The sequence below is a fragment of the Adiantum capillus-veneris genome, chromosome 12 (assembly GCF_014529385.1).
Source record: "Adiantum capillus-veneris isolate H3 chromosome 12, ASM1452938v2, whole genome shotgun sequence".
NCBI classification, from domain to species: Eukaryota; Viridiplantae; Streptophyta; class Polypodiopsida; order Polypodiales; family Pteridaceae; genus Adiantum; species Adiantum capillus-veneris.
Genome location: NC_140942.1, coordinates 5,909,316 through 5,934,420, shown reverse-complemented (window position 1 = coordinate 5,934,420; position 25,105 = coordinate 5,909,316). Strand labels below are relative to the sequence as shown.

The 25,105-nt window shown below is 47.1% G+C and overlaps 1 protein-coding gene and 1 pseudogene across 3 annotated transcripts in view; both read right to left on the bottom strand.

The window, feature by feature from the left end:
* The window catches only part of LOC147445257 (uncharacterized), a 68,825-nt gene that overhangs the window by 24,387 nt on the left and 19,333 nt on the right, over positions 1-25,105 (bottom strand). The window lies entirely within an intron of this gene.
* On the bottom strand, positions 6,237-9,275 carry LOC147445258 (uncharacterized; annotated as a pseudogene).

The following is a 25,105-nucleotide window of genomic DNA, read 5'->3' as shown; positions in this document are numbered from 1 at the left end:
GGAGAACGGAGCCACTGTGCAGATCACCGGCCAAGGGGCCTAGACCCTAAGAAGCAGAAGCAGTAGAAACTCATGACGTGGCAGTTGTACGGACAGCCCTGATTTTGTGCTGACTGCTGACGTGGCAGTCTGTACGGATTTCCATGTTTCACGCTGACAACCTGTATGGATTTCCGTGATTTGCACTGACAGGTGCTGATGTGGCACTGTACGGATTTCCATAATTTGCACTGGCAGCTTTTGGACAAGATGCTTTTGTACCAGATGCTTTTGAGTTTAAGGCTTTTCATGTAAATTGCTTTTGGGCCTAAGGCCTTTAAATATGAGGCCATGGGCTCATTCTCAAGCATGCTTCTGGACAAAGGTGCAAAGGATGGAGTACCAGCTTGTACTTTGATGATGCAATATAAAGAAATACCAAAAGGGGCGCCAAGGTTTGGGGCCAATACTCTCTGGGGTGGAAATCCGCCACTACATGTCGCGTGTCGTCTCTCTCTTTCAGATCAAATGTTATTGAAGTACTAAAAGTCTGTTCAATCTGTTCTTTTCTATTGGCACATGGTGCCCGTCTTGTGACAATGTCCGCTCTCAAAATCGAAGCCCCCAATGCACATTAGGAGGAGAGGAAGAACGAATGAGCTGCTATAACTATTGTTCAGCAAATTCAGAAATGGAGAACAAGGTCAGCTCACCTGTGTGCAAATCCCCACCGGCTGTGACAAAGGCAACATTCATAGTCACCAACAAAAGGATAACACAGGTGGAGAAAGAGATGAAAGAATGGAAGACCGAAATGGAAGGGTGGTGGAAAGAGAAGGCCAACCTCATCCAAATGGTCTTCAATGAAGGCTCGCAATGGAAGAAAGAGAAGAAAGACCTACGGGCTGAAGTCCAAGCGCTCCGGGAAGAGGTCTCAACCCTCAAACGAGAGCTTGCGGAAGCTAGAGTGGGGAGGGAACTAGAGGAGGGAGAAATCCAGCACTCTTTGATAAACGAACTGTCACAAACTGCTGACGTGTCAAAGCGATGAAGAATGGAGCCAACTTGCAGATCCCGACAGAGGGGCCTAATTCCTAAGAAGAACAAGTAACAAAAGAAGAAGTCCTACCAACTTATGGGGGCCCCGTCCGATGGGGCCCAAGTGACATAAAGGATTAAAATAAAGCAGGACCCAGACACACACCAAGACTTGCGCAAAAACTGATGACGTGGCAGTTGTACGAGCGCTCCGGGTTTTTCATTGGTTGATGACGTGGCAGACTGTACGGATTTCCACCTTTTGCGTTGACTGCTGACGTGGCAGTTGTATGGAATTCCGTGATTTATGTTGGCAGCTTTTTGGCATTGCTTTTGGACCAGAAGCTTTTCAGTTTGAAGGCTTTTCATGTAAACTACTTTTGGGGCCTAGGGCCTTTAAATATGAGGCCATGGGCTCATTCTCTGGGATGCTTCTTGGATTCTTGGAGAAGGTGCACTGTGCAAAGTCTAGAGTAACGGCTTGTACTGTGTTGATGCAATATAAAGAAGTACGAAAGGGGCGCCAAGGTTTGGGGCCAATACTCTCTGGGGTGTAATTCCGCCACTCCATGTCGCGTGTCGTGCTCTCTCTCTTTCAGCTCAATTGTTATTGAAGTGCTAAAAGTTTGTTCAATCTGTTCTTTTCTATTGGCACGTGGTGCCCGTCCTGTGACACGAACTGAATGACATCAGCGAACAAGTGCAAAAGATCAAGGAAGAGAAGCAACACGAAGCAACGACGTCATCATGGGTGGATGCAATCACAAAAACACAAAAGAAGGTGGATGAAGCCGACAAGTGGATAGAAGTCGCCAAGAAAGCAAAGGGGAAAGAACCAACAGCCATTCCCACTCCCACAATCATTAACATGACCCTAGAGAAGAGCAAAGAAGGAAGACTAGAGCATTGCATGTACATGTAACCGGCCTAAAAGACCGTGACAATGTGGAAGGCGAGGTCAAAGATCTCCTACATATGATGGATGGTGAGGCCACACACACTAAGGCATGGAGAGTGGAGAAGGGGAAGAAGGGAATGGGGAGACTTCAAAGGAGAGAGCATTGATCCTTCATTTCCCCTCCATGGAAGCGAAGAAAGACTTCTTGAAGAAGCGTCCTACACTTACGAAAACGGGGATATTCCTTGGGGATGACCTCACACTCTCACAGATTGCTCATATGAAAGAAGTCATGCCAGAGATAACGAGTGCCAGAGAGAAAGGATAGGTGGAATTTTATAGAGACGGGAGAGTGGTCATTATGGAGAAGCGCTCTGCAAGATGGCACAAGACTCATGGGACCACACTCAAACTTGCTAAGCAACTTGGAACTGTAATGGGTCTATACGTCTTGATGTGGGTGCTTTTGAGGACAGTTTCACCGAGAGGGACATCATCTTCTACTCAGAGACGCAATAGGCCCCTGGACAGTCTATGCCACGGGTTAGCGGATACAAATGGGAGACAGCTTGTAGAAAGGAGACTCGATCAGAGCACGAGGACGGGGCTCAAGGGGAGTGGCAGTTTTATTCAGGGAGGAGTTGCAGCCCTTGATACATCTTGCCCGCAAAGATGAGGAGGCTAGGAACATGTGGGTGAGATTGCGAGCTGAGACAGGCAGATACCTATACATTGCTATATGCTACTTTCCTCCTAGTACATTTGTCTATGCACTACCTAGAGGACAGCAGTCCCCCTTTGCTATTTTGGATGATGACATATGGGAGTTTTCTAGAGATGGTGACATTATCATCCTGGGTGACTTCAATGCTAGGACTGCTCAGTAGAAAACAATATTTTATGATACTTCAGAGGAGATGTTGAGGGAGCTCGATATTGCAGAGATAGGCCTATCTAGGCTATCATAGGATGTGGAGCATATTGAGTATGGACGACACTTGATAGACATGGGGTGTGCACATGGATTGGCCATTTTGAATGGTCTACAGAGGTTTCCAGCTGCAGGCGGTTTTTCGTGCTTCCCACACAGACATGGAGCCAGTACACTGGATTATGTCATGGCACAGCCTAGCTTTATCTCTAGTATCCAGGACCTCACAGTTGGACCCAGACCTGTTAGCGTAGCAGTGGATCACGCCCTTCTGTCGATGACCATCTCTTTCCAGTTCAGTGTAGCACACAGGCCACGGGTAGCAGCTCCCACCCCCTACACCTTTACTCGAGAGACGGACTCTGTCTATATTGATGGGATATACAGACGCTTGTGCACTGAGGAGCCAAGGCGACCTCTGGAGGAGCTCACTTCTATATTGACACAGACATTACACATACAGCTTGAGCAGAGACGACATTCTAGGAGCATGCCCCAGAACAGCTGGTATGATGAGGAGTGCCGCAAGAACGAGAGCCAGACTCTAGAGAGAGGTACTTTTGGGAGACATCACTCATAGACAGTCACAGGTTGCCTTCCGACGCCTAGTGTTGCGGAAGAAGAGCACATTTTTGGCACGATTAAAGCAAGATCTATATCAGCTATTCTTGAGTCATGACTCAAGTGAGGCATGGAGACTCTTCCATGAGCACTCCACTCCTCTTGCCATCACTTCTACATAGGCCTGGGGCTCGTATGCATCATCCTTGTACATAGTGCCTAGACAGCCACCTCTTTCCGACCCCCCTGAGTCATGCCCACACACGTCCTTTTTTCTAGACATGTGAGGGATTTGCTTGCAAAGCTTATAACGATGATGTTTAATCGTGCCATGTGTGAGGGCCTGCCTAATACTTGGAGCTTATCCACTATTGTGCCTATCTTCAAGTCAGGAGACCCTATGGAGCATGGGAACTACCGCATTATCATGATTGGAAACACATTGGCACAGTTGTACGCATCTATTCTTGAGCAGTAGCAGAGTAGATGGTCAGAGCGAGAGGGTGTACGAGCCGCAGGGCAAGCAGGGTTCGGGAGAGGTTTTCCTACTCTTGATCACATTCTGACACTCAGAGCCATCATTGAGGAGGGTAAGGCACATGGGAGACGGATTTATTGCAGCTTTGTAGACTTCCACAAAGCATTTGACACAGTACCCAGAGCTAGATTGATGCGCAAGCTATAAGAGATGGGAGTGCCCATAGAGCTGATTTTGTTAGAGTTACACTCTTACACCACCGTTGCTTCGCCATTTTGTACGGCTAGTGATTGTCCCGGGTTGGCCACCCATCGCACATCATGTAGATTGCATGGGCGAACACTTTTAGCACGTGTCAGGCCGGTCATTTTCTGAGCCTGGCTCGGTGCACACATTTTTAGCCATTTTTGGGCTTTTATGTTTTTTGCACGAGTTACACATTTTGCCCTACCTCAACCTAACATTCTATAAATAGAATGGTTAGGGTCTTGTAGACATATATTGTGTATTGAGAGCATCATTTGCAGAGCACTTGTGTTCTCTCTCTCTCTCTCTCTCTCTCTCTCTCTCTCTCTCTCTCTCTCTCTCTCTCTCTCTCTCTCTCTCTCTCTCTCTCTCTCTCTCTCTCTCTCTCTCTCTCTCTCTCTCTCTCTCTCTCTCTCTCTCTACAGCGTTTTCGGCACACGTGGCTCGCACCCTCTCCGGTGCTCACTCTCACATGGTATCGGTCGCCAAGTTGTGGAGCATCTTCAACGATCTCACTCCTAAAGCCTAGCGCTAGCAGCCCTGCTCCCTTCCGTCGCGAGAAACTACAAATTTCAGCCTAGCGTTTTTTGGACAGTTGTTTTGCAAAACAACCCTAGCGTTTTTGCATCCGAGCCTTGATCTGCATACCCTACAGGCGACGCTACCTCCTCTGCAGCAAATCGCACCACATCAGCCCTAGATTTGCCCATCATTTTTTTTCTGGCCTGGTGTGCGTTTTTTGGACCTGCTTGTGTTTTTGGTGCCTTGCTGCATTTTCTGAAAAACGCTGCCCATACGCACTCAAGGAAGCGGCCTTCACTTGCCTGGAGAGTTATCCACTACCAGGAACCTGCAGATCTACACCTTGGACAGGTATCTTCACCCAATCGGCACTATTTTGGCATTTTTTGTTTTGTTTTGTTTAGTTTGAGGAGTCGGGTAGAGCACGCCCGACCGCTCTCCTCATACACCAGAAAAGTGGACAAGAAGAACGACCAGGACTATGCACCCAAAATCCTAAGGAAATCCTAAGGCAAGCGCTTTTGTCACTAGTTTCCTCTGGACTACGAGAGGCCAGAATTACCTACACTCTTAAGGCCATGACTATTCCCTTGAGAGACCCATTTCGCCAACTTGATTTGGGCGTGACAGCGACCAAGTACCTCTGTTCAGAGGCCCAAGTACTGTGGGACTTGCTTCGGTCTTCCCTTTGGAGTTGCCTCCTCCAGGTAACTTATCGCTCACCTCACTAAACTGCCTTTGTAACCCGACGGTTTTCCCCTAGGAAATGCCATACCCGCTTCTCAGGTGGCGTGCGCTGAGGTTGGTGGTGTCTCCCTTTTGCACCTCCCAACCCCTTTTTAGGTGAAGTTGACCCCCCTGGGGGGGAATGGCACTTGGGCACTCTTGTAGCTCATCTGGCTTCGCTTGGGGAGAATTACGTCATTTCCCCTGGAAGGGATCGGATTCAAGATAACAGCATAGGAAGGGGAGCATTATCTCCCCATCCACCTATGCAGAGCACCTAAGTACCGAGGTACAACTTCACCGCGGAACTTCGCCACAGGCACGTGCCCTGCGGTTCCGTCCCTCGAGTGCGGATCACGGCGTACCCAGAAGGGCATCCGCTTCCCGCAAGCCTCCCCTCCAAGGAGGATAACAGTCATTTTTTCAGGGTCCAACGAGGGTCGAGTGCGTTGAAGGTGGAGTTGAATCGGTCTAGCCATCTCCCCCTAGAGTCATCAATTGCCGAACAGTTCATCAGCAAATGCGAAAGCGAACGACCCTCTAGCTGGGAGCACAGCGTGCAAATGCTGTGTCCACGCATATAACTATCAGCCAGTTTGAGCCCACCTACTCTCGCGAGAGCCAGCATTCTCTCCTCCTTCCTATTCACTATAGTGCTCCTATTGAGCTGCAGCAGGTAGCCACGAGTTTGTTCAAAGCCGACCGCCTTATAGGGCTCCAACGCCAGGCACAAATGCCTCTCATCCCACTTGTCCCATGCGTGGTAGCGAACTGAGCTAAAGTCAGACGCTGGGATATACTTATTCATCCAACTCTAGGTTTTTATCATCCATGTCCACTTCTTGAACGGTTGGTTCTTAGGCTTCTTGTTTACCAAGGAGCCTATCCAGGTAGATGAAACCGAGCTTGTCAAAAGCCCTTGCTCGTTGTCCCCCACAAAAGGCAGGTACAGGGGGTATGTTAAACTCGTGATGGAGAGTTGCCGTCCCTACAGAGGTTGACGTTGCTCCCTTTCCGAGTAACATTCGCATCCCGTTGGCGACGAGGCGCTGCAGAGAGTGAAGGACACGCTGATCATGGGCCCCCATAATTTCCGCGCCATAACAAATCACTGGATACACGCACGCCTTAAAAACAGTCAGTCGAGACCATATAGGGATGGCTCGGTTTGCCAGTAGGTGTTGACATGCGAATAGGCTTTTCCTCCCCTTGTCCGCTCGCTCCTTGATGCGTTCAATGGAAAAGGTCGAGTCTACATCGATGCCAAGGTACTTGTACGTTTCACCTATTGCAACCATCTCACCACCCAAAATAAAGATCCTCATAGAGAGATCCTACAGGTCTCCGTGGAACACCGTGACCATGCATTTATCAATTCCACAGGTCATGCCCCAGGTCTTTGCCCATTCACTTACCTTGTCAAGGCTCATTTGTAGGCTTTCAGGAGAGTCAGCAAGTAGAACCGGGTCGTCAGCAAAAAGGAGTCCTTTAATTCTCTTGAGGAGGTTAGGTACTTCCACGCCCCATGTTTCCCATCTACGTCTAAAAAATCGTTAATGTATATATTGAACAGACAAGGCGGTCCCGGGCATCCTTGGCAGACTCCCCGCTGCATCAGAATCGAATCCGACAGTTGCTCCATGTGTCGGACTTTAACAGAGGTGGACCTATAGAGCGCTTGGAAAAATCTAAGTGCTCGACCTTGCAAGCCAACCGCAGCGAGCTTTAGGAACAACGCCTCGTGCGGTACTATGTCGTACGTCTTCTTGAAATCAATGTAGGCCGCATAGGTTGGTTTCCCATCCTTATGACGGAGTTTCACGATCTCCTTCAGACATGCAACTTGCCCTATGCATTCCTCATTAGTACAAAATCCTACTTGGCCGGGATTGAAGAAGTTCCTCTTTTCAAGTATCTTAGTGAGGATTTTTATGGCAACGGAGATTAACGCGATCCCGGTGGATAGTTATCAGTGTTGGTCAAATCGCCCTTCTTGGGGATTGACACAATCATTGCGTCGCTAGCGCCGGCCGGGATGTCTCCGGTGTCATAAATACCCTCAATCATGTACAAGTATGCCTTGCCCATCTTCGATCATGGCTTACGCGGAACTGATCTAAGCCCCTTATCCTTCACAAGCAGCTTAAAGAATTCGGGTGGTAAACCATCGCCACCCGCTGCCTTGTGCCTCTTCAATCGCCGACAGGCCTCCCCTACTTCATACCAGTCCAACGGTCACATACCTCAAGCATACCAGGCCAGATGCGCACGTATTTGTCATACCAAGCAAGCGGATCCTTGCTAGTACCGTCGCAAATACCTTGGAGTAGTGACCCTCCCATACTTGTAATTGCCTCTCTGGTTCCGTTACTAACTCCCCATTTGCGTTCAAAGGTTGATTGGCAATAGTTCCTTGCCCCTTCCCAACTATTTTTTTGAGGTGGGTAAAGAATTTCTTCATTTGACCCTCCCTCAGGAGCTCATTCCCTTTTTCCACGAAGCGCTTGAAGGATCTTTTGTTACTATCACGGACAGCGGCCTTCGCACGAAGTTCTATTGCCTTGTTCTCCCTAACTGCTTTCCGGCCAACCCTAGTGTTCGCAGCTTTGTTCCTCACCTTATTCTAGGCTTTCCGGCGCGCATTAATGAGTCTCCGAGACCGAGATTTGAGTCGACAACCTGACTTTGGCCTCGGCGAAGGCTTCGTGGCAAGAGCTCCAGCCTCCTTGGCTATTGATGTAGCAACGGAAACAAACTTGTCATAGCATTGTTGGGTCGCACGCCCGTCCTCATGCTCGAGGTGCAGCAGAGTGTTCCATCGATTGTCATCGAGGAACAACCTGCATTCACATCCATCTTACATGCATCCAATTTGGGTACGGACGGCATAGTAGCTTTGGCTGCTACTCCAGACTCCACAGAGTGTAGGTGGCACACTAGTGGCCAATGATCTCACAAGTCTATCTCCCTCTATACTGTAATGTTGAGAAGTTGTCTCGCGGAGGACTCATTCACGATAAAGTGATCGATGTCCGACTTTCCCTTCCCCCACCTGGAATGGTACGTGAGGTTCGAGCCTGGAACCTTTAAGCTCTCGAATCCTCTTCCGCATCTCAGTAGCCACTTCTTCAGTGCCCCGTCTTCATGTTGACCTCACCTCCAACAATTACAAGTGGGTTTTTGTTCCAGATGGCCCCCAACGTTCGGGCGAGGGTCTTCAAAGCGACTGTCCTGGCTTTGCCCAGCTAGCGCTGCGGAATGTACACATTTCCATGAATCCAAGCCCCTGAAAATTGTATGAAAGTTTGATTCGGGGAAGAGAAGTTGAGCTCAAAGGGTCTGAGCTCATTCACGACCGGAGACACCATTCCACGTTCTCCTGGTTTTGCGGTGCCTAGGGCATTAAAGACCACATGTCCGGGGAGCCTAAGAGGCCAACATCCTTGGAACATCCGGGTCTCTTGCACCCCGACAATGTTCCATTTTCCGGTTCCCATCAACGATCCAAGCTCGCTCCTTTTATGTGTGAGTCCGTTAACATTGAAGGTGGTTACCTTAACGTGGTTGACGGACTGCTCCCCGACAGCGGAGGTGGAACTTGGTCTACGTGCCCGGTCTCCGTACGGTCTCGACAGTCTGCATCTCCATCTGTTGAAGCATTGTTCTGCACCTAGCTTACCTACGAGCGCTTCAGTTGCGCTAAGAGAGTGGGTATAGAGATCAAAGCGAACACTCCTACACTGCAAGCTGGTAACTTTATTAACTTTGATCACACTAGCTCCCACTCTCGCAATCTCCAACTGCCTCCAAAAGCTTCGGATACTATGATTGTCCGCTCCCCAAATACATGCTAAACCAAATTCACCAAAGGCTACTCCACGTTTTAACGTCGCCATGGTCAGACGTGTCATGCACACTCTTTCTGTCACCAGCGTGTGACTACTATCTATCCTTTTTGTTTATTTCTTTCTTATTATTGATTCATTTTCACTTTTTGGAAGCACCCCTCGGGAAATTTAACTGCCCTGCATTGCATAGCTAGTGTGGAACTGTTCAGAGGGAGTCCAAGCCTGAGGGCAAGAGAGCACTAAGGTTGGACAAGGACTATGGTTAGCCAAAGTGGGGTCATTGACTAGCCAAAGTGGAATCCTTTGCTACAGAGGCTACATTTCAGTTATGGGTGTGGCTGCAGTGTACAAAGGGGGTCAGATGACCTAGTAAGATACAATGGCAGCATCACCTAAAATTTAGGGAACTGCTATTTTGGGACCTGAAAATGTGTCCGCGTCATTACCTCCGGTATGACTAGGGGAACATTTTATTACTCTGCCGCGAAGTCAATTGGGCAACCGGTGAGGATATTTTTAAGCGGCGAACCCGAAACGGAAAAATGCTTGTAAATGCGCCAAGTGGCACATTTCTATGCACTTGCCTCCTCAAGGAAGAAGTGGCGCTGAATTTTAAGCTGGGAGAGGCTCATTCGCAGATTTTGTCACAGGTTAAGAGCTATGGAGTGCTTCCTTTCCCTCCTATGTACAGTGCGGTGCCAGGAGTGATGCCTTGCACGCTACGCACTGCCCTCTCTCTCCCCTATGGCAATATGTTATGCCCCTCTAGTGGACTTTTCAATTGACCAATGTACAGTTGTGTGGGTTCATGCACGATTGCCGAGGCAAGAGCCTCTTGCACAGGTACTGGATTAGCTAGCGGCTAATCCCCCGCAGACAGGTGAATTCGGAGAGATTTCACGCCAGATATCTCGTCCGATTCAAAGGGCAAGTAGCCCTACAGGTGCGGGAGCTCGAGGACTTGCTACGGATGCGACCGGCGCGCGAAACGGAGCCCGAAACAGTAAATTACAGCCTACTGTGTATTTTTGCAGGTTTAGGGTTTTGGCCCTAAACGGTCCCTAATACCCCCAGGAGATTCGGGGACGCGAGGGGACCGCTGTACAGGTGATCTGGTGCATTTTCGGGGCTGAAAACAGAGAATTCAGCATGCTGCAGATTCTCGCCAGGTTTTGCAAAGTGCCCGTATGCGTCGGGAAAGTCATCCAATGCGTGGGAATACTAACTGTGAAGGGTCCTAGTACAGTTATGCTGCCGAAATCGGGCCGGAACAGTTAAAATTCAGCCAAGCTTGTGCGGGGCAGCTTGTAGGGAACCACACTGTTATTCCCTCTTTTAAACAATAAAGAAATACCGAAAGGGGCGCCTAAGTTAGGGGCCAATCTGGTGTCGGTCTTTTCATACAGGTGCATTCTAGCAGCCTGTATCCCTTTCCCCTTTGTTGTGTCTTGAAAGTACAGGTAAAGTGGGCGACAAATTAAATGGGTGAAAGCAAAAAAGGATTAAGTCTAAAGTATACCCCTTTTTGAAGCAAACAGGCCGGTTTGATGGTTCCATCGCCAGGATTAAATCACTTTTTCCCATAGAAGTTTTCTTAGTCAGTTTGGGCTTGAAGACACAGGGGATCATAGACCAGACACAGGAAATTGCAATTATGGCTAACAGACCAAATGATGTGACTGAAGAGGTTTCCTCTTCGCAGGGTCAACAGACACATGAAGTGGGTGAGTCTTCAAGACCACCACAGACGGATGATGATATATTCAGGACCCAGTTGGCTACTGCTGTGGCTATGTTCACACAAGTAATGCAGAACCCGAGGTTTTTAGCCTTTCTGCAACCTCCTCTTCCGTCTTAGCAAGTTGGGTCACTGGATCATATTCAAAAGCCTGTTAAGGCTCAAGCACAGGTGATTCATACTGCAGAGTCAATGGAAACACCTGTACACTTGACGGAGAATATGCAATCTCCACAGCCTGTGCCTAAGGTGCAAGAACAGGTGGCTTAGATGCCAGTCTTTCAAGCTGTACCAGTTCAGCCAGCCACTTTTCAGTAACCTATAGCTGGTTCTAATGGGCAGGGAAGCAACCTACAGGCTATGCAACAAGTCTTCCCACCACCTTCAGTACACCCTGGCTATTTTGGAGGTGGATCGGTATTCCAGAGCATGGCTGGTCATGCACCTCGAAATCAGTTTTACACGCCAGGAACAGTGTTCGGGGGTGCTCAAACGATGATGCCTAACCCCATGTATGGTGTCACGGGCATGCTACCAGGGTTTCAAAGCACTCAGGGCCAATTTGGGATGCCACAGGCAAATTTTGGTATGGCTGGAATTACAAATCAGCAGCCAAATATGGCATTTCCAAGTCAACTTAATTGCGGTCAGGGAGCACAAATGAACCCTAACAGTGTTCCCATGTTTCAGTCACTTCCATATGACAGTTTAACGCCGCTGGAGAGGCCAACTCCGTACAAAGAAGGTGGCAAAGGTGTGACTTTCACAACCTTTACAGGGTTTGATGACAGGAAGAAGGCTCTCTCATTCCTCTAACAGTTTCACAAGGCCTATGCAGGGGGAAACTTTACAGAGGCTTCAAAGGTCCGCAAGGCAGCCACTTTCTTGACAGGGAATGCGAGACAATGGTAGACAACTTTATTGCTGCAAGGGCAAGCCCCGTCCACATGAATTTACTTCAAGCAGATTTTTGCAGCAGCATGGTTATCTGATGACTTTGAAGCAGATGTCATGACAGAATGGCACCAGCTTAATGCTGCCACTTGCAAGAATCTCGATGACAACAATCGGAAGTTTTGGAAAGCTCTACTTCCAGTAACTTCCTATAGGTTTGTGCCGTTGACAGAACAGATTGAAAAATACTGTTGTGGCCTACCCAAAGGATTGAGAAAGTACTGCACGAAGACCATAGTCGCTACTTTGACGCAGCTCATCGAGGTAGCAAACACTAGCAATGGTTTGCTCAAGGGAGAAGATTGTGAATTCAATACTGGCGTCAAGGAAGGATCAGCCAAGAAAAATTCAGCGAAGAAGTATGTTCCCAAAGAGGTTCCTAAAGTGACTCAGGAGCCAGCCAATGTAGGGAAACACAAAGCTACCGCTGAATCAGAAAAGGGACCAGCGAAGAAATGGAAAAGACGTTTTCCTCGCAAGTCGGAAGAGCAAAAGAAGGTCCTGAGGTCAGAGAACAAATGCTTCATCTGTGAGCAGCCTGGCCACATTTTGCTTACAATTGTCTTACAAAGAAAAGGCCAGTTGATTCTGAAGACAAGGAGGACAGGAAAGGAAAGAAGCCCATGGCTGGTCTAGTGCCAGATATGGTGGGCGACAAGCCAAATTCAAATGCAAGTGAGCTTTGCAGAGCATGGGGAAAGGTCAGGGATCAAACAGTGCTTATCTTCTTTGATCCAGGTGCCAAAGCCAACTTCATTTCCCCAGAATTGGCTTCAAAGTTGGGAATCAGACCTGAAGAGATGGAATATACAGCAAAGGCAGGTTTGGCATGTCTTGGCCATACAGAGGCTGTGACACCCATCATTGGAAAGTTGCGCCTACATATCGAGTCCTACGTAGATGCTGAAGAATTTTACATCATGCCACTGGACGAATGTGATGTGTTGTTAGGTATTCCTTGGTTGTTTCGTGTACAGGGAATCATGGATGCCTACAACAAAAAGATCATTGTACAGAGCAGGGCAAAGACTCATATTTTGGATGTAAAGCTTAAAGGGGAGTCTATTCCTACTGTATCAGCTTTTGCTATTACTTCTGTAATGAAAAAGCATCTTTCTGCGTACTTGGCTTTTGCACGTGAAGTGTCAGATTGTGATGAATCAAATTTATCTGTGCTAGATAAAGAAAGGTCAATGTTTTTACAACAGTATAGTGACTGTTTTTCCGATTCATTACCGTCTCAATTACCGCCAGAGAGACCCGAGGACCATGCGATAGATTTGGTGCCAGGCAGTAGCCCACCAAATAAGCCTCCGTACAGGGTTAGTGCGGCTCAGCAGAAAGAGATAATGGGCCAAGTACAAGAGCTGTTAGAAAAGGGGTTGATTCAACCCAGTTCATCCCCATTCTGTTCTCCAGTGTTGTTGGTGCAGAAAAAGGATGGCTCATGGCGTATGTGCATAGACTACCGTGCACTGAACAAGAATACCATCAAGAATAGGTTCCCTATACCTAGAATTGATGATATTCTGGACAAATTAGAAGGAGCAGCTATGTTTAGCAGGATACATCTAAAGAGTGGGTACCATCAGATCCGCATTAGATCAAAGGATGTGCACAAGACTGCTTTTAGAACAACGTTTGGCCTTTACGAATTTTTAGTGATGCCCTTTGGTCTCACAAATGCTCCTGCTACCTTCAATCGGATGATGGACAAAATTTTCCGTCCACACCAGCAGTTTGTTGGTACATTCTTTGATGACATGATAGTCTACTCAAAGAATGAAGAGGAGCATAGGCATCACTTGGCCATTGTGTTCAAAGAGCTACGCAGTCATAGGTTGCTCATCAATGCAAAGAAAAGTGAGTTTTTTTTGGAAGAGATTCACTTTCTGGGACACATTGTCTCAAAGGATGGTGTCAGAATGGATCCTGCAAAAGTTAAAGCGATCAAGTCATGGCCAGATTTAAAGACGGTGCACGATGTCCGAAGTTTCTTGGGACTATGCTCTTATTACAGAAGGTTTATCCGAAATTTCGCTGAGATTGCTTCACCTTTACATGCTCTTCAAAGAAGGCAGTCACCTTTAGATGGACACAGAAAGAGATTTCAGCTTTTAATCTCTTAAAGGAAAAGATGACTTCAGATCCAGTCATTGTGTTGCCAGATCTTAGGAAGTCAGAAGAGGCAAATTCTACTGTCCTAGATCTACTGAAGTGCTATGTGTCAGAGCATAAAGGAAAGTGGGAGCAGTATTTGCCATTGGTGGAGTATGCATACAATAATACAGTGCATTCATCAACTGGCAAGGCACCTTTTGAGATAGTTGAAGGTGGCAAGAAAGTTCCTCCCATACTGCATACAAAGGACAAGATATTTGAAGCAGATAAGTATGTTCAGGACATAGATGAAATGTACAAGAAGGTCAAAGTGGCCTTGGAAAAGACTCAGGCAAAGCAAAAGAAAGCAGTTGATCGTCACCGTCGTGCAGTGGTATTTTCACTTGGTGATTGGGTGCTTCTACGCTTTGAAAAGGCAAGATTAAAGAAGATGAAGGGCAAGGAAAGACTGTTTCCAAAGCTCAGCATGCGTTACTATGGGCCTTTTCAAGTGTGCGACATAATCAGTGATGTTGCATATAGGCTGAAATTGCCTGACAGTTGGAAGATTCACAATGCGTTTCATGTGAGTCTTCTCAGACCCTATGTGGGTGATGTGCCAGAAGATATGCCAGTTGAAGATCAGCCGGAAGTCGAGGAACTTGACGAGATCTTGGTCCCCGAACAGATTTTGGCACATAAAGAAAGAAAAGTGAAAGGCAAGGTTGCTAGGCGTTACTTAGTAAAGTTCAGAAACTATCCACCAATGGATGCTAAGTCGATGGAAGAAGGTGAACTTGCAGAGTCACCAACTGTGTTATCACTTTACCTTGAAGCCTTCGATTTGCAACCTACCTTGATCCCTTGAGTTTCAAAGCTACATGGATTGTCAGTGTGACAATGGCTTCTGAAACAAATGATGTACATGGTATTTAAAGTGAGCTCAAATCAAATACATGTTACATGAATGTTAAAGCTGTACAGATTGTCAGTTTGGCAATTGCTCTTATGGAATGTCCAAAAGTTTGGTTAGTGCTATAGAAGTGAGTATTTCTTGTCAGTTTGTCAAGGATACAGTAACTGCTTCTATTAAAGGGTACATGTGTAACTGCATTCTTGAACTGTCGGTTTGGATATGCTCGAAAGTGTTACTGGGCCCAACGTGTACTATAAGACAGTGGCAAAATGTGTAGCTACCATTTTGTCATTGGAAAGTTAGTGACTCAAAGCAATGGCAGAGTGCGAAGCTACCACTATGTCATTGGGACAGGGTTCACACGCAGGCAATACATGTGTCGACGAGGTGTTGAATACACCGGGGTCGACAATGAGCATGTATGTGTCGTACATGTGTCGACAGGTGTTGAATACATCAGTGTTGACTGTGAGCATGTACGACATAGATACAAACGAGGACGTTTGAGATTTCAAGAGGGGGGTATGTCACCAGCGTGTGACTACTATCTATCCTTTTTGTTTATTTCTTTCTTATTATTGATTCATTTTCACTTTTTGGTAGCACCCCTCGGGAAATCTAACTACCCTACATTGCATAGCTAGTGTGGAACTGTTCAGAGGGAGTCCAGGCCTGAGGGCAAGAGAGCACTAAGATTGGACAAGGACTATGGTTAGCCAAAGTGGGGTCATTGACTAGCCAAAGTGGAATCCTTTGCTACAGAGGCTACATTTCAGTTATGGGTGTGGCTGCACTGTACAAAGGGGGTCAGATGACCTAGAAAGATACAATGGCAGCATCTCCTAAAATTTAGGGAACTGCTATTTTGGGACCTGAAAATGTGTCCGCGTCATTACCTCCGGTATGACTAGGGGAACATTTTATTACTCTGCCGCGAAGTCAACTGGGCAACCGGTCAAGATATTTTAAAGCGGCGAACCCGAAACGGGAAAATGCTTGTAAATGCGCCAAGTGGCACATTTCTGTGCACTTGCCTCCTCAAGGAAGAAGTGGTGCTGAATTTTAAGCTGGGAGAGGCTCATTTGCAGATTTTGTCATAGGTTAAGAGCTATGGAGTGCTTCCTTTCCCTCCTATGTACACTGCAGTGCCAGGAGTGATGCCCTGCACGCTACGCACTGCCCTCTCTCTCCCCTATGGCAGTATGTTATGCCCCTCTAGTGGGCTTTTCAATTGACCAATGTACAGTTGTGTGAGTTCATGCGCGATTGCCGAGGCAAGAGCCTCTTGCACAGGTACTGGATTAGCTAGCGGCTAATCCCCCACAAGTACAGGTGAATTCGGAGAGGTTTCACGCCAAAAATCTCGTCCGATTCAAAGGGCAAGTAGCCCTACAGGTGCGGGAGCTCGAGGACTTGCTACGGATGCGACCGGCACGCGAAACGGAGCCCAAAACAGTAAATTACAGCCTGCTGTGTATTTTTGCAGGTTTCGGGTTCTGGCCCTAAACGGTCCCTAATACCCCCAGGAGGTTCGGGGGCCCGAGGGGACCGCTGTACAGGTGATCTGGCGCATTTTCGGGGCTGAAAACAGAGAATTCAGCGTGCTGCAGATTCTTGCCAGGTTTTGCAAAGTGCCCGTATGGGTCGGGAAAGTCATCCAATGCGTGGGAATACTGACTGTGAAGGGTCCTAGTACAGTTATGCTGCTGAAATCGGGCCCGAACAATTAAAATTCAGCCAAGCTTGTGTGGGGCAGCTTGTAGGGAACCACAGCGTTTATTCCCTCTTTTAAACAATAAAGAAATACTGAAAGGGGCGCCTAAGTTAGGGGCCAATCTGGTGTTGGTCTTTTCATACAGGTGCATTCTAGCAGCCTGTATCCTTTTCCCCTTTGTTGTGTCTTGAAAGTACAGGTAAAGTGGGCGACAAATTAAATGGGTGAAAGCAAATAAGGATTAAGTCTAAAGTCTACCGCCCTTTTTGAAGCAAACAGGCAGGTTTCACTTTCCATTCGTCTAATGTCACTGGCTCGGGCCCCACGAGGTGGTCTATCCACCCCAAGCGTGGGGCGTCCAATCCCCCCACTCGAGGCAGCCTCAACGGAGGCTAAGGTAAAATCCCCCACCCCACGGAGTGGTCCATCCCGTCCAAGCGCAGGGGATCTGATCCCCCTGCTTGAGGTGCTTCGCAAGGTAAAATCCCCCACCCCACGGGGTGGTCTATCCACCCCAGGTGCAAAGGGTCCAATCTCTCTGCTCGAGGTGCTTCGCAAGGTAGCAGCCGACTCACCTGACTGTTCCCGAGGTTCGTGCCTCCCAGGTAACCTACTTGATTGCCTCTGAGGTTCGTTCCTCCCAGTAGGCATTGTCCATGATTCGCACTGGAGTTCGTTCCTTCCAGCAGGGGCGTGCAACGTGCTCATAACGTTCAATGAACGCAAGTCCGTCATAGCTTTGAGAAAAGCTGTTTTGAGAGTCTGTTTTCAGCCCCTCAACCGCTGAGAAGTCACAAGTGCAAGAACCCCCTCCTCTGACACTCTGCGACGCTCCCATACCAATCGGTGGCGTACAGGCACGCTGAAATCTCTATTACAGCAGCATTTTCAACACCCTTTGCAACGGTTTTTAGGGCGGACAGCAAGCTGAATTTTTACCCTCTGTGCGGTTGCTCCCCCCCTTGCTCGTCAGGACACCATTCGGTGGTTGTCTGAGCGGCTATCTTGGACTGCTACAGCATTGGAGACGGTACCTTCGTCGGCGACTTGCGATCTTATCAATATTCCTCTGGAACTACTCTTTGAGCATGCGACATGTCGACTTTAAAGCAAAAGGGACAACAACAATCCCAAGAGGGGGCCACCACGTCTTTTACGACTACGGCCACTTCCACTTCTGCGACTACGTCGGCATCTGCCCACGCAACATCCAACAAATTAACAATTATGCCCTCACCCAGTTTGTTAGGTGCAACGGAATGAATGTTGTATTTTCTCAAGATTAGTGATCTTTATTGCTCAAGGTTCGTTTTTGTCACAAAGTGATGACGTGGCGGACAGCAGAAACCCTAAAATTCCTCCAAACCCTAATTTTTGCCAGAAACCCTAATTTTCGAAAATCGCGGAGGCTGAAAAACAAAAATTTAGAAAATGATGAGCGACGCGAATTTTGCTTTTTTTTTATAAAAAAAAGAGAAAAAGACTCTCTGAGAGAGAGAGAGAACTGATGCTTTTTATTTTAAAAGCTTTTGGGGCTCTGCTTTTGGGCACCCCTTGTAATCTTTAAATTAGTGGTGAGGGCCTCACTTCTCAGAGCATCTGGACGCAGATTCTGAGAGTGAAACCCTAACCGCTCTCTTGTACTTTGATGATTGATTAATACAAAAAGAAATACCGAAAGGGGCGCCAGTCTTTGGGGCCAATATCTCTAGGCACGGAACTCCGCCGGGCCAATGCAAATCTATTGTGATCTGTGAATTGTTTTAAAGTGGTTATTTGGTGCTGTCGCGATTGATTTTTGACTTGGAGTGTCCAAGTCTGTTACATTGGTATCAGAGCACGGCCGATTTCTCTTCTACGGGAAATCCGATCCCCGAATTTTTTTTCCGCGGCACCTATGGCTTCAAGCAATGATCAGTCGACTCCCTCTGCATCTCGAGACGTGGGCAAGGATCACAACGAAGATTCCGGCAGAGAGTATGGCTCGCCTTGGCCTACTCAGGCGGAGCGGCGAGAGATGGAGCGTCGCCAATTGATCGGCGATGCAACAAAGATGATGCTCAATTTTGCCAAGGACCCGAAGATGGCAAAATATATGAACCAGACCTCTTTGGAAGAGGTACAGATGGAGTGGCAAAGAACCACAACACCACTCCCGAAACCCGCTCTCAAGAAACCTTCTGCCTCCAAGAAATATACGGAGAAGGAACTGGAGAACGTGGTTGATGCACGGATTGCTCAGCTTTTTGACACGCAAAAGAAAGCCAAAAAGCACGGCAAAAAGCAGAAGAAAAGCACTGACTTTCCAGGTTATTTGGGTCGTCAGTCGACATTCGACAAGGCAAAGAAACAAAAGAAGCGTGTCAAGTTTGAAGGCTTACCCAGTTCTTCTTCTTCTTCTTCTTCTAATAGTTCTTCTAGCTCCTCGGATTCGAGCGAAGAAGACAGAAAAGGTAAAAAGCGAAGCAAGAAACAAAGCTTCGGAAAGGGCAAGAAAAAAAGGCAAAGAAGGCTACATCTCGCCCAGAGACTGACAGTTCTACTGAGGACTCGTCTACAGACAGCTCAGATTTCGATGACGGAAAGTTTTATGCGAACAAGAAGAATTTTTACAAAGCCAACAAGTATGACTTTCTCGAAGATAAAAGCAAGAAAGTCCGAGAGTTTAAGGAAGGTGGCCACTCGATCAAGATTGATACTTTTTCAGGATACTCAGATGCTTCGAAGGCTTTGTCGTTTATACAGCAGTTTGACATCGCTTTCACGGGAGGACGCTATTCAGAGCACTCCAAGATTCGGAGAGCTACCTCTTACCGTAAGGGGAATGCTCGTACTTGGTGGTCAACGCTTCTTTTAACAAGAGTGCGCCAGTTAAATGGCTGAAATTTAAGAAGCTTTTTATTTCTTCTTGGTTGACGCAAGAATATGAACGAGATGTACGAGCTGCTTGGAACCATCTTCGGATGACCAAGAAAGATACAATCAATGCTTGTTGTGAAAGATTCAGGAGCTCTTTTCTACCCGCCTCTTCATTCAAGAAGATCTCGTTCAGAGAACAGATTGAGCGGTTTACCTTGGGTCTACCTACAGAGATCCGAGATCACTGCTTGGAACAGAATCAGCTTCTATTCAGGAGTTGATGAGTCATGCGAAGCCGGGCTTTGCCATTCACTCTGGCAGTTTGACCTACCCCACAGATAAGGCCCGAGCCGAACAGACTTCTGGGAATGAAAGTAGAAAGAAAAAGAGCAACCAAGAGAAAAAGGATGCACGACCCAAGCTTACTCCTGAGGAGAGAGCTCGCTTCATCAGAGAGGAGAAGTGCTTTGGATGCGGGGAACATGGACATATCTCTGCGAAGTGCCCTAAAAAGGCACAGAAAGAACAGAATGATAAAGACGACGACAGGCCTAAGAGTTCGAGAGCAGCTGAGGAGCGTGGCAGAAAAGGCAGATAGAAAAGCAGAACTGGTACCACATGGCGTGGGACCTGCACCGAATCTAATGAATGAAAGTACAAACTTTGCCGCTTTTGGGACAAAGTCAAGGATCAGGAAGCTCTTTTGAAGGAGCCAAGGCCAACTTCTTTTCGCTTCGAATTGGAGGCTCGATTTGGAATTACGCCCGACAGACTGACGTCACAAGCGGAGGTAGTTCGACTGGCACCCGGATGGGATGTTGCCATTACACCGAGCATTGGCAAACTTTGTTTGCAATGACAAGGGTGTTCTGTGATGTCTGGTGATGTCCTGTGATGTCGTGTGATGTGACTGTCGATTTCGTACATGTGCTAGATGTGTGTTCCTAGTACGTAGGTACTAACAGTCAGTGTCTGCTAAGACGGTTTATGGCTTTTGTCGGTTTTGCAGGCGTAATCGCAGTCGATTACAATGCTTTCAAGAGGGGGGTATGTCACAAAGTGATGACGTGGCGGACAGCAGAAACCCTACTTTCTGCCAAAAACCCTAATTTTCGAAAATCGCAGAGGCTGAAAAAAAAAATTTGGAAAATGATAAGCGACGCGAATTTTGCTTTCTTTTTTAAAAAAAAAGAGAAAAAGACTCTCTAAGAGAGAGAGAGAGAACTGATGCTTTTTATTTTAAAAGCTTTTGGGGCTCTACTTTTGGGCATCCCTTGTAATCTTTAAATTAGTGGTGAGAGCCTCACTTCTCAGAGCATCTGGGCGCAGAGTCTAAGAGTGAAACCCTAACCGCTCTCTTGTACTTTCATGATTGATTAATACAAAAAGAAATACCGTAAGGGGCGCCAGTCTTTGGAGCCAATATCTCTAGGCACGGAACTCCGCCGGGCCAGTGCAAATCTATTGTGATCTGTGAATTGTTTTGAAGTGGTTATTTGGTGCTGTCGCGATTGATTTTTGACTTGGAGTCTCCAAGTCTGTTACACTTTTAGTTCTTTAGGGAAAGAGAGAGCTTTCCGTCTTGTAGAGTACTGTGGTCACGAACAAAGTGAGTGGATTGTGCGTGCAAGTGAATGAGACTGAGAGAAGGAGAGAGAAGAGATATGACACCCGAGAGGTTGTAAAACACTCCTCCGAAGGCCCCACTCTCGTCGGCGAGAGTGGTCTATTCTTTGATTGCACAAAGGTGTACAATGCGTATGCAATGGACTATGCAACTTGGTCTATGCCGATGACGACGACGACGACGACGACAACGACGATGGCTGAAATCTGAGATCTTCTAATCGCTGAATTTCGGGACTGTTTCGGTGGCTGGAAATGACTGTTTTGGCTGCGTTTTCTTGGCTGAAAAATGAGGTTTCTTAGGGCTGAAAACTGATGGTCTTTACGGGCTGAATCTGCTACACTTTAGGTGAATAATGCCGGTCTTAATTTGCTGCTGAAATCCAAAAACGCCAGGGGCTGAAATTGGTCCTTCTGTCGCCGGGGTTCTGCAAATGCAAAAACGCTAGGCTGATCTGCTGTGTCGTGATGACGCCGGGGCTGATCTGCTGTGCACAAATCGCCAAGGCTGATATGATGCAAAAACGCTAGGTCTTCTGTGGAGAAAACGCCAGAGCAGTCACGGGGGTTGGTCTTGCTGAGAAGTTGCCTCTTGAGCAAGGTGCTCCTGCTGCCTCTTCTGCCAGAAAGTGCTAACTTGGGTTTGCTTATATATTAACTTAGAAAAATTGCCCTACCTACTTTTGTTGGAAAGTCACTTAAAAATAATAAGTGAAAATCCCAATAAATAGGAAAATAGGCTAAATGCACTGGAAAATTCCCCTAACTGATGCTAATGGATTCTGATGGGAATTCCGATGACCATGAACATACCCATTCCATGTAAAGTGAAGGAAAAAAATCTTGTCTTTTCTAAAGACTGTGTATGCAATGTAGATGAACATAGAGACGGAGTGACAACCCGTTCATCAAACACATGCAAACAATGAGGTCGAATCTTTTCTGTTTGATCGAAATCAATCAACTGTGGCAAATCATAATGGAAATGCCCATGCTTGGTGCTCATACTATCATGTGCTCGTTCGGAAACCGTGTCATGCCAAGGAAGAGACATGGAATGTGACTTCCTGACATAAAAACTTTTCAACTTTTCATGAACAATCCGCATACATTCGTGCTCATCCATGAGAGAAACGTGCTCAACATACAATATGTCATGCCTAGGAAAAGGGATCACATAACGATGCTGACTAAAATACAAGAAACCTTCACGAATGAAACACTCGAACAATGCCTGCGTATCAATCATGCGAACACATAATACTTCCTGTGATGGTTCTTTGGACCAAGGCTCGAGAGCCAAGATCGCTTCTTCGGGATCTATCGAATCTTCTTGTGGGGGATCTGTGGACCTCGACTCGAAAGCCAAGATCGATTCTTCCCGAATGATCGAATCGTCCTGTGGGGGTGCTTTAGACCTCGACTCAAAAGCCAAGATCGGTTCTTCGTGAGTGATCGAATCTACAACGAGGTTAGCTTCGCTAGAAAAAGCATCCACTAACACATCATCCTTGTGAACAATCACATCATCTTCATGCAACTCATCATGCTTGTGAGAAATCACATCTTGATCATGCAAATCATCATGCTTGTGAGAAATCACATCTTGATCATGCAAATCATCATGCTTGTCATTGTCATCCAAATCATTATGCAAATCATTGGCATCCAAATCATCATGCTTATCATTGTGCTTCAAATCATTATGCAAGTCATTGTCAATCAAATCATCATCATGCTTCGCACAATCATGCAAATCCTGTGGGTCATGCTTTGGAGAAGAAGAGATTGAGAGAGTCTCCTTTTCCAAATCTTGTGCGAACTGCACTTGCACAATAGAAAAGAGTCGCAAGAACTCTTTCATGTGTTTGTCGCTCTTTTCTTTTTGTGCTTTGATCTCGCTATCAAAATCTGCTTGTCTTGCTTTGCTCTCGCGCGCTATGGCTGCCATTCTTTCTTGGTACTTACGCTCGATGGCTGCCATGTCTTCTTCGTAGGCTTTTCTGTCTGCTTCTCTTTCTTGTTCCAACTCCTCCATAGGAGTTAGTGCAATCTTTGTCGTAGATGGATAAGAGGGAGGGTCGGAAAAACCTCCTGGTGGGGAAAATTCTTCTTCGCCTCTCTCATGCTCATCACCTCCAAGCGAAGTATCCATTCCGCTTCGAGTGATGACCATTCTGCAATCGTGGGTTCTTGTGGGTTCTTGTGTTCTTTAAGTTCACGAGGAACTTGGGTTCTTGAGGGTCTTGGGTTCTTAAGTCCACGAGGGACTTGGGTTCTTGAGAGTCTTGGGTTCTGAAGTTCACGAGGAACTTGGGTTCTTGAGGATCTTGAGGTTTTCTTTCGCTTGCAAATCGCGTTGGAGAAGGATCTTCTCTTCACCCGAGTTCTACCCTTTTCTACGGGCGCCCTTGGCGGCCTTGCGCTCACACCAAGGTTGCTTTTTCCCACCTCACGTCGATTGGCCGGCCGCTAAGTGCATGGTCCGCTCTCAATGAGTGAAAAGAGACACAAGGGGAGGCTGGACAAGCCCTTCTTTCTTGGGATTCCTGTCACTCTTCAACAAAACACGATTAGGAATCGCCACGGCCAAGCGGACTAGGGTTCGTGCGACCGCAACAAGCAAAAAAATTTCTTGTGGTTCTTTCCTTGAGTAATGCAGAACACTTCCAAAGCTCTGATACCAATGTTAGGTGCAACGGAATGAATGTTGTATTTTCTCAAGATTAGTGATCTTTATTGCTCAAGGTTCCTTTTAGTTCTTTAGGGAAAGAGAGAGCTTTCCGTCTTGTAGAGTACTGTGGTCACGAACAAAGTGAGTGGATTGTGCGTGCAAGTGAATGAGACTGAGAGAAGGAGAGAGAAGAGATACGACACCCGAGAGGTTGTAAAACCCTCCTCCGAAGGCCCCACTCTTGTCGGCGAGAGTGGTCTATTCTTTGATTGCACAAAGGTGTACAATGCGTATGCAATGGACTATGCAACTTTGTCTATGCCGATGACAACGACGACGACGACGATGGCTGAAATCTGAGATCTTCTAATCGCTGAATTTCGGGACTGTTTCGGTGGCTGGAAATGACTGTTTTGGCTGCGTTTTCTTGGCTGAAAAATGAGGTTTCTTAGGGCTGAAAACTGATGGTCTTTACGGGCTGAATCTGCTACACTTTAGGTGAATAATGCCGGTCTTAATTTGCTGCTGAAATCCAAAAACGCCAGGGGCTGAAATTGGTCCTTCTGTCGCCGGGGTTCTGCAAATGCAAAAACGCTAGGCTGATCTGCTGTGTCGTGATGACGCCGGGGCTGATCTGCTGTGCACAAATCGCCAAGGCTGATCTGATGCAAAAACGCTAGGTCTTCTGTGGAGAAAACGCCAGAGCAGTCACGGGGGTTGGTCTTGCTGAGAAGTTGCCTCTTGAGCAAGGTGCTCCTGCTGCCTCTTCTGCCAGAAAGTGCTAACTTGGGTTTGCTTATATATTAACTTAGAAAAATTGCCCTACCTACTTTTGTTGGAAAGCCACTTAAAAATAATAAGTGAAAATCCCAATAAATAGGAAAATAGGCTAAATGCACTGGAAAATTCCCCTAACTGATGCTAATGGATTCTGATGGGAATTCCGATGATCATGTTGTGTGCAACCGGAGGATATGCATCTAAGCTAAGTGACTAGGCATGCACGGTCTACGAATAGACTCACAATAGTGCCAGATCACTGCTAATCTAACTTGATCGGACTGACTGAACCCTGCTGTGGTGTAGCTTGTCCACGGACACATAGGGTTGGGATGTGTCACGTGACAGTTTGCTGAGGAGAAGAAGTTGAATTTACACAACTATTCTCTGCAGAGCCATTGTACCATCGACTCTGGGAATGGTTGAATGATTTCACCCATTCGGCCACCCAGCCTATCCTTCCCACCACCACTCAGGCCCATATTGACAAGTGGGTGGATCACGACATACAAGTCTT